General features: G+C 37.3%; 2 long non-coding RNA genes across 2 annotated transcripts; one reads left to right on the forward strand and one right to left on the reverse strand.

Annotated features, from left to right (window-relative positions):
• The first annotated feature begins 2,427 nt into the window (after positions 1 to 2,427).
• Positions 2,428 to 3,100, forward strand: LOC118515219. The gene is made up of 3 exons (XR_004906985.1): positions 2,428 to 2,617; positions 2,683 to 2,860; positions 2,922 to 3,100. It is a non-coding gene; the product is annotated as an uncharacterized LOC118515219 (long non-coding RNA).
• On the reverse strand, positions 2,878 to 4,400 carry LOC118515220. Its single transcript, XR_004906986.1, has 2 exons — positions 3,531 to 4,400; positions 2,878 to 3,459 (listed from the first exon to the last, which is right to left on the reverse strand). It is a non-coding gene; the product is annotated as an uncharacterized LOC118515220 (long non-coding RNA).
• Between the last annotated feature and the right edge of the window lie 5,049 nt (positions 4,401 to 9,449).

The raw sequence follows: 9,449 nt of genomic DNA on the forward strand, positions 1-9,449 counted from the left end.
TTCAAAAACGCTCGAAAAAAATCGAGCACTTTTCGCGATCTCAAATCCACTCACTAAGACGCTGTGACGAATAATCTTACACCAAAGTATACCTGGCACTTTTGGCTCAAATCACCAAATTCGAGCAGTTTTGAGCACCTATAACATGTCCCAGCAAACCCTCCCAGCCACCAACAGCTATTCCGACACATTTCCGATTTTACCAGAAAAGCTGCTTGCAATTCGAGCAGCTTTATTTTTTGTCGCTTGGGTACTGGCGATTTTTGTCTGATAGGAATCCGTTTTTGCTTGTGTCAAAATTCGGAAGCCGAAAACGCCAAATTAACGATTTCCATAAATGTTCGAATTTCCACCGTTTTTCCGACGGAAACGGATTTCACAATCGGTTCACATCACTAAAATTCAAACCGCAATCAATTCGATCCATAAATGAGCAAGTTATTTACACTTTTGCATTAAACGCGGTATATCCGCCACGTGGTGCTGTCACACTACTGTCACACTTCTGCCTTCTCCGTTTTTTCACTTATTTAGCCTACTTAAGACTTATTTCACTGCGGTTTTTTTGGGTTCGTTGAATTGATTGCACACTACCACGCCGGACCGATCCGTGCGAAATTGGCCGCAAAAACAAACACCCGACACTGCTTCCCCCCACCACTGATGCACAGTGCACTACTGATGCACTTTTTGGACCGCGTAGCTTTCGCACTAGTTGGCCGATTTTTACCCCGTTTTCGGCTTGCGCAACATTTTGGCCTCCTTATCGACCGTTTTCACTCACTTCCAAACCGGAAATCCCGAGAAATTGAGTGCCAACCCACTTTCACGGTTGTTGTTGTTGTTGTTGGTGTGGCCTACAACTTACACACGCTACATTTCGTCCTAAAAGCAGCGGAAATCCACAGTTTCTTCACTGAAGCCACTTTATTGGCCATTTATCACTAAATTGAAACACAAACCGCGCTCCGATCGCTTCACTATCACCGGGGAAACTGTGTCCATCTGAGTCTGCTTACCGCACTTATGTGCTGGAACCATGTGCCACTTTTATACACTTTATTTCACCGATTTCGGAGCCGTTTTCACTTTTTTACATTTTACCTTCATTGTGCACAATATCCGGTGGTTCAAGCACAATTTTACGACCTTTTTCTTACCAAATAAAAACGGAGCGCACTTTGCACAGAGTGCCACGCGCACAGAATGACAGCTCGACACTTCTACAGTGACATAAATGCCCAGGCACAACCAAGGTGTATGTATTTAGAAGGTGAACTTTTGTCGATTTGACAGAGCACCATTTCCCATAACTCTTAAAGTTGTGAATCCCCCTTTACGTGTTTCACGTGTTAGCCTTTTGAAGGTTTCCCCTCCCTGTAAAAAAAAAACTTTGCTCTGATCATTACAACTGTTATCCTAAAATTTTTAATTAAGTACCATTTCTCTATTGTACCTGCAGTTGTACGCGATGGAATGCACAGCCCTGCTGTTGTTCAGTAGGGTGTTCGTTCCAGTCAAGCTAAGAATTTGGCGTCTTAGGACAACACACTGGAGTCAACGGGATACGAGTTTTTGGCCAGATTTGCTCATCTGCCGTGGTTTCCTGCAGGGAAACATAATGTCTTCACTAGTTGCCCCGGCGATCTTATGTGTTATGGGTAAGTTTAGGGACAATGCCACCTGAAACAACGCAAGGAAGTCGACATGGAGACACAGACAAATTAAGGAAGAGACTTTACTTTACGATAAAAAGAATGTTCGATTAATTGTAAGACAATCAAATTTTGATTGTCGGCCAGGTAGCAGCTCTGCGGAACATGCGGAACATTTCCTGTAATCATTTTAAGACGACGGCATGCTTTGCCAAAGAGAACAAAACATTCAATACATAGTATTACATAGCCTTTAAAATCACATTATTAGGATCATTGGTGGATTACTGATTTGTATAAATTCTTCAGTAAATTAATATCACGTATACGAGTCAGTACGTATTATGCGATTGCCGACACACCAGATCGGTGTTAAGAAAATCTCGATCTTATGATTTAGATAACGGTTGGCGTTTCGTGCGTTTAATTTTCTCGATACTAATCATTGTATCTAACCGTCGGATTACGATAGATCGATAGATACGGTATAAGATCGACTCTCTATGGCAGTATTCGCGTCAATGTTATTATGCTATATGTCTGCTATTATTGCGTTTGTTTCATTTTTACTAAGTACTCTTGGGTTCGTAATTCCTAATTTCGCTAGGGTTATGCTATCAATTAGTATGTTCGCCTTTTCAGACAAGAATTTTAAGTTCATTAGAATGTTTATGGAATATAATTCCGTTGAAAAACTGTCAAAAATATCTACTGCTGTTTTTACCTTCTGCAAGCTACCCAAATAGCCAAAAATAATGAAATCGAACTATCGTGCTGCTTGAGGGCTGGTTAAGGAAAAAACGTACCAGCGCCGAACTTTGAAGCTAGTTAAAAAGAGCGTGGAACTTGATGGAACTATGAAGCTTTTCTACCTTCACTTGGAACTCGACGGAACTATGAGGCTTATTAACAAACGACGAAATGTCTTCACCCGAACTATGCGGCTTGTTAAGAAGCATACGGTACTTCATGGAACTTTATGCCCATTTAAGAGTGACAGATGGCACTTCAAGTTGTTTGTTTACAGGATTATGTCAATAGAACATTGCTATCTGCCATTAAGCGTCATTAGAAGAAAAGATCATTGTGTGGAAAGATGTATTCCAAGCGTGTGAAAAAATCGGGAAACTTGTAGAGAAGGCGTGCTAAAATTATGCGTGAGCTATTTGAGAACGGAGACGACTGCGAAATAATCGATAATACAGGTTCGTCAGTGTAGTAATTTACTTTTGAGACTATGTTTTTATATTCTATTTCTTCTTTTAGAATCAACAAACTTTGATCATGCGGTTGAACAAATATCCGACAGTTCCAGTTCAGAAGATGATGGGTGTGGGATCCTGAGTATGAATGTAGTGGTGTGAGTGCGGAACGGCAATGGATGAGAGGCCGCCAGTCTTAGTTGAATGCTGAATAAAGGAGGCTGTGTTGCGTGAACTGGTAAACGGCGTGTATAGTGAATTAATGGGAAGGGAAATGCGATATCACAATGAGCAATAATAGCAGATTCACCAGCCAGATGATGCAAATCAGTTCGTCCATCCATTCACTGTCCACACACTCTACCGGCCTTTCTTTGAAGACACTTCTATACACGTCGTAAATGTTTTCATGATTTTCCTCTACACATGATCAGTTTATTCAACCGATCCTTTTGTCGTATATTCGGCCACAACAAATTCGTCGTTCCTTTGCTCGTTCCCTGGACCCAAGGTTCAGGAACCGCTAACAGCTCCTTATGCTCTCTGTTATCCACTGTTTCTTCGATATTGAACGGCATCTTTTAAGTTTTGTAATGCAATATCTGTAAGATATAGATCAATTATAAAAATTAATAATAACGAAGGTTTTAAATATATCTGCGATTTATCTTACCTTACACTTTTTGCGTCTACTCGGACTAAGTGCTGGGTGTAAAGGCTTTCCTATCCGGGATTTTTGTTTACGATTTTCTCCACTTGCCAAAATTCTCTATTGTTGTGCCATTTCATTCTGTGTTCTTCTTATATTCTCACCGCTCGCTGCCCTTCTCCCCTTATTGATCCAGCGATCGATACCATGTTTGTGCATGCTAAGACTGGTTCCAAAGGCCCAATACTGTTTGTTGGATTTATTTGTCGCTGTCGCTTCGGTACGCATGATACAAATGTACAAAGCATCGATGAGTAACCCTCAGAAAAGAAAAGTTAGAAAAAAACAGAAGTGTACAACAATAACATATGGAACAAAACCTTACCGCTTCGAATGTTTGAAGATTGCTGCCTAACTTCTTTTTGTCTAGGTAGAGCATGATGAGCAACGACAGAACTATTGGTACAAACGACAAAGGCAGGACTCTTCACGCAGGAAATACCATGTTCAACTCTCAATAATAATAGGGACGTTAATGTTAATAAAAGATGCAATACCACAATACTTTCACTCACACTAATAACAGAACTACCTAACATACGAAATAAAAATATCTGATAACAAATCAATCAAATACACACAACCATACAAGCGACATTAACTACCCAGAAATTCACATTTTTACCATTTTTTTGCGGTTATCTCGAAACAGACTATTTGCTTGAAAATAAAAAGCGCATAAAAACTTTCTTTAACGGCTTGAAATACGATAGCTGCTTAAGGCCCGGTTAAAGGTACGTCGAACTATGACGCTGCTTATCTACTGCAAAAGACGTACTAGATCAGCGATCTTTAGCGTGCTGAAATTGGCTGCTTAAGATAATTTGGCTATTTGGGTATCCTCCAAGTGCGATGTTAAATCCCTATTGATTATAACTTGGGCGTTATTATTCTGAATTAGTTAATTAATAGTAGATTTGAATAGTTGATTAATCTTAAATCGTTTGCGTCTGGACTACCAGCTATAAATTTCCAGACGGTTCCAACTGTATCCCAGCACTTCTTTCGTCTTGGAATCAAGGATTTTAACATTTCCGTAACGTGTTCAAATTGTGCTGTTATTATAGGAGGGAATTGAGTCTCTTCAACGTTCTTAAAATCCGTAAACAGTGAATTAATTTCGTTTTGCATTTCTGACACTTTAAAATGGTGTACATAATAATTAATAAGTTCCTTTAATTATTCTAGCTGTACCTCTGTCGAACGCTACAATGGGTACGTAGTCCATTTTTGTTAGCTTTACGTGCTGACCGATCGCTATGGGGATCCATCCATCTTTTTATAGATTCTTTTTCCATTTTCTGTAGTAACCGTTATTCTATTATTTTCTTTATTTTAAATTTTTTACAGGGATTAACTTGTTTCAATCTACGTTTTGTTTTCATAAATGCCTGCGCTGAATCTTGAATTTCTATTTTTTTGTATTTTTATTATAGTGGTTTAAATCAATTCCTTGCTTGTGTTTTAAATTTTCAGCTACTTTTTCAATTATCGATGAACTGTTTCTTGAAGGAGTAATTATTTGCAAAGGGGTAAATTTAGTAGAAGAGTGTACTGAATTGTTATATTTGAACAAGGAAAGTTGTCTCAAATCTATAGAAGTCATAAGCGGATTCTCGGTTTTAGAAATTCTATATAATTCCAATAGCGTAGAGTGAAATCTTTCGACTGTGCCATTCATTTCACTTCTAGCAGTGGCAGTTACAAAATGTTTGATATTGAAGGTGTTTAAAAATTATACGACTTCACCGGAATTGAAAGACTTCTCTCCGTCCATCACTATAATTTTTGGGGGCCTGTATTTTAGAGTGAATTCCTTAAGTACAGGAAACACATCTACGGTAGCTCTAGAATTAATTCGTGCTACTTGTTTTCCAGGAAAAGTATATCGATCGAAAAGTATATCGACTAGTTGCCCCGGCGATCTTATGTGTTAAGGGTAAGTTTAGGGACAATGCCACCTGAAACAACGCAAGGAAGTCGACATGGAGACACAGACAAATTAAGGAAGAGACTTTTCTTTACGATAAAAAGAATGTTCGATGAATTGTAAGACAATCAAATTTTGATTGTCGGCCAGGTAGCAGCTCTGCGGAACATGCGGAACATTTCCTGTAATCATTTTAAGACGACGGCATGCTTTGCCAAAGAGAACAAAACATTCAATACATAGTATTACATAGCCTTTAAAATCACACGATTAGGATCATTGGTGGATTACTGATTTGTATAAATTCATCAGTAAATTAATATCACCTATACGAGTCAGTACGTATTATGCGATTGCCGACACACCAGATCGGTGTTATGAAAGTCACGATCTTATGATTTAGATAACGGTTGGCGTTTCGTGCGTTTAATTTTCTCGATAGTAATCATTGTATCTAACCGTCGGATTACGATAGATAGATATGGTATACGATAGACTCTCTATGGCAGTATTCGCCTCAATGTTATTATGCTGTATGTCTGCTATTATTGCGTTTGTTTCATTTTTACTAAGTACTCTTGGGTTCGTAATTCCTAATTTCGCTAGGGTTATGATATCAATTAGTATGTTCGCCTTTTCAGACAAGAATTTTAAGTTAATTTAGAATATTTATGGAATATAATTCCGTTGAAAAACTATCAAAAATATCTACTGCTGTTTTTACCTTCTGCAAGCTATCCTCCAAGTGCGATGTTAAATCCCTATTGATTATAACTTGGGCGTTATTATTCTGAATTAGTTAATTAATAGTAGAATTGATTAATCTTATTTGTATCTTTGCGTTTGTAAAATATTTAATAAATTCCTTTCAGTCATATCATTAGTATGTACTGTTATTATCTTAAAATTCGAAAAGAGGTTCTTAATTTCTACGTTTTGATTACCTTCTTTTATTATGACTTGATGCTGAAAAGCATTTAGAGGTCCTTCAGTAGATGGTATATATATCGAACCACAGTCTGGTGCCGAATGCTGGGTTGCTGTCATAGAGCAGCAAATTCTACTTAAGGCGTCGTCCACGACATTTGCTTTTCCTGGCTTGTAGATTGTTTCATAATCGTGCTCTTCGAGATAAGATTTCCATCTCTTTAATTTTGCATTAGTATTTTTCTGTGAAAGTGTAAATGTAAGTGGCTGATGATCTGTTACTATCTTAAATTTAGTTCCATACAAATAGTTCCTAAGGGTTTTCAATGACCAAATTTTAGCCAACATTTCCTTTTCGAAAGCGGAATATGCTTCTTCGGTTTTTGTTAACGATCGAGAAGCGAAATGTATGGGATTGTCAGTACCAATTTCACCCTATGACAATACTGCTCCTGTAGCATAGTTCAAAGCATCGGTTGTTAGCACAAAGGGTTTACTATAATCAGGATAAATTTCAGTTTTTCAAAGCATTCAACTTCGGTCGTCAATGTGATTTTTTTGTTAGACTTAGGATTTTTTTCTCCTCTTAATATACTAGTAAGTGGCTTTGCTATTTTTGCAAAGTCTTTCACAAACTTTCTATAATAATTCATTAGACCTAAAAATTATCGTAGCATTTTTATTGTTGTTGGAGCAACAAACTTCTTTATCGCTCCAACTTTCTGGGGGTTGGGTTTAATTCCACTACTCGTTATAATGTGTCCTAGAAATTCAACTTCTTTGTGTAAGAATTCTGACACATCCAGTTGAACCTTTAAATTAGCTGCATTTAGTGCTTTAAGAATCGTGTCCAAATTTCCCAAATGTTCTTCCAAGGATTTTCCAAATACTATCACATCATCCATGTAAATGTAGCACATTTTGCCAATATAATTTCTTAAAACGTCATCAATGGCTCTTTGAAAGATCGCCGGGGCGTTCTTTAATCAAAAAGGCATTCGCGTAAATTCATATTTTCCGTTATTAATAGAAAATGCTGTTTTTTTCTATGTCGGATGGTTTCATCTTGATTTGATGAAAGCCAGAAGCTAAATCAAGAGTAGAGAAATATTGTTGTCCTCTTAATTGTTCCAGAACATACGCTATCTCACGCATGGGATACCTTTCGCTTATTGTCTTTTCATTTAATTTCATGTAATCTACGACCCTACGGAATTTCTTTTTTCCTGGGATGTCCTGTAACTGGGGATGTCCAGCCGGATCTCTACGGTCTAATTATTCCATATTCTAAAAGCTTTTTTATTTGTATATTCACCTCTTCTGTGCAAGCGGCAGGATAAGGATACACGCGTTGATGTACTGGTATATCATCAGTAGTATTGATGGTACATTCAACATTTGTAGCACATGATAATTTTAAATTAGGTTCGTAAAAGACTGATGAATTATCGAGCAATATTTTCATAATTTTTGTTTAGTGGAAGAAATCCTATGATCATTCACACGAAAATCAACCATACTATTGTTCTCTTTAAAAGGTATTTTAAATATGGTATAGAAAATCTTTCTCCATCATCTGTAGTTATTTTCATTGCACAATTTTCAAAACAAATATCAGCCTTTATTTTTTCTAGAACGTCTGTGCCAATTATTCCTTCAAAGAAAGGACCAAAATCATGAATTAAAAACTGATAAGTTTCCTCACATTCTGGGGCAAAAAATGCAATATCTATTGCATACTTAGTGTTAAAACTTCCACTAACAGATTTTATATTATAGTTTGACACTTCGTATGGTTTAGATAATTTATAACTCGAGGCAAGTTTATTTGAAATAAAACTGATATTCGATCCACTATGAATCAAAAAAGGGTAATCTCCCGTTACGGTGGGCAAATTGATATATGGAAGGAATCGGTTCACCAATTTGCGTTCCATTCTAAAAAAATAAGCTCTGTAGATTGATTGTTTTCCGAAGCTTTATACGACAAATAATCGTGATTGTCTGTTCGGCAATATGTCTCATCAAGCGGTTTTGAATCCACTACATATTCAAGAGGAGCAGCGGTGCTGAAACTTCTTGAATCTTCATCAACACCATAAGCTTGTCTATTAATTGAAGACGATGCTCGGGGGCGTTTACCGTTAAAATGTGGTTTTTTATTTGCTTGAAACAAAGGGTCAACTTCCATAGGAACTGGCCTGTTATTTGCATTTTGTTGCATTACATTGTAACCTGGATGATAATGTCTGAACATTTTTTCTTGTGGATTTACACTTCTCATAGAAAAACGATTAAAATTGTGGTTCCAACCCGATGAAGCACAATTCGAATTCAAAACATCAGCTGCTTCGCCTTTAATTTTCCTTCTGATTGTTGCCACGATAATGCGGTATTCAATTGAATCACGAGAAAGACGTTCATAAATTTTGAAAATATTTTCCACTTCTAAAATCCATCTTGAAAGGCTAGATCCGTGTCCATGGAATTCAGGAAGGTTATTTACACAATCTGGCACTTTACCTAACTGAATGTATTCATGATGAGTCATGGTGGATGGTACGACTGGTATAGAACTAGACTGTTCCTGCGGATTCATTATTCTATTTTTTGAGTGGATTTCAAAACGTCTAATTTTACGAAAAATGATGGAGAAATCTTGTCACCTTCAAATCAAATTTTAATTAAGAGAAGTTCATTCAATCTAAAATTTTCTCTATTGTACCTAACATTCACTGCTCACTGTTTTCGCACCACGTATTCACAGTTATAAAATTTAAATTATATTAAAGTAAATTAAATTGACTCGTAATGACTCACAGTAACAATATGCAGACTTTGAAACAAATGCAGCTCATCGTTGTTCACGTAGCGATGTCCACGTAGCGATGTCCACGTAGTGTCTCGAGTTGGAAGGTTGATGTAACGTTCCGGTATTGGAATGAAAGCTTGCGGGATGCTCCGGATGGTCCTTTTGGATGATTGATCTACTACGGGTCCTCGGCGTCAATCGAGAGAGATGTCAC

This window comes from Anopheles stephensi, assembly GCF_013141755.1.
Source record: "Anopheles stephensi strain Indian chromosome Y unlocalized genomic scaffold, UCI_ANSTEP_V1.0 chrY6, whole genome shotgun sequence".
NCBI lineage: Eukaryota > Metazoa > Arthropoda > Insecta > Diptera > Culicidae > Anopheles > Anopheles stephensi.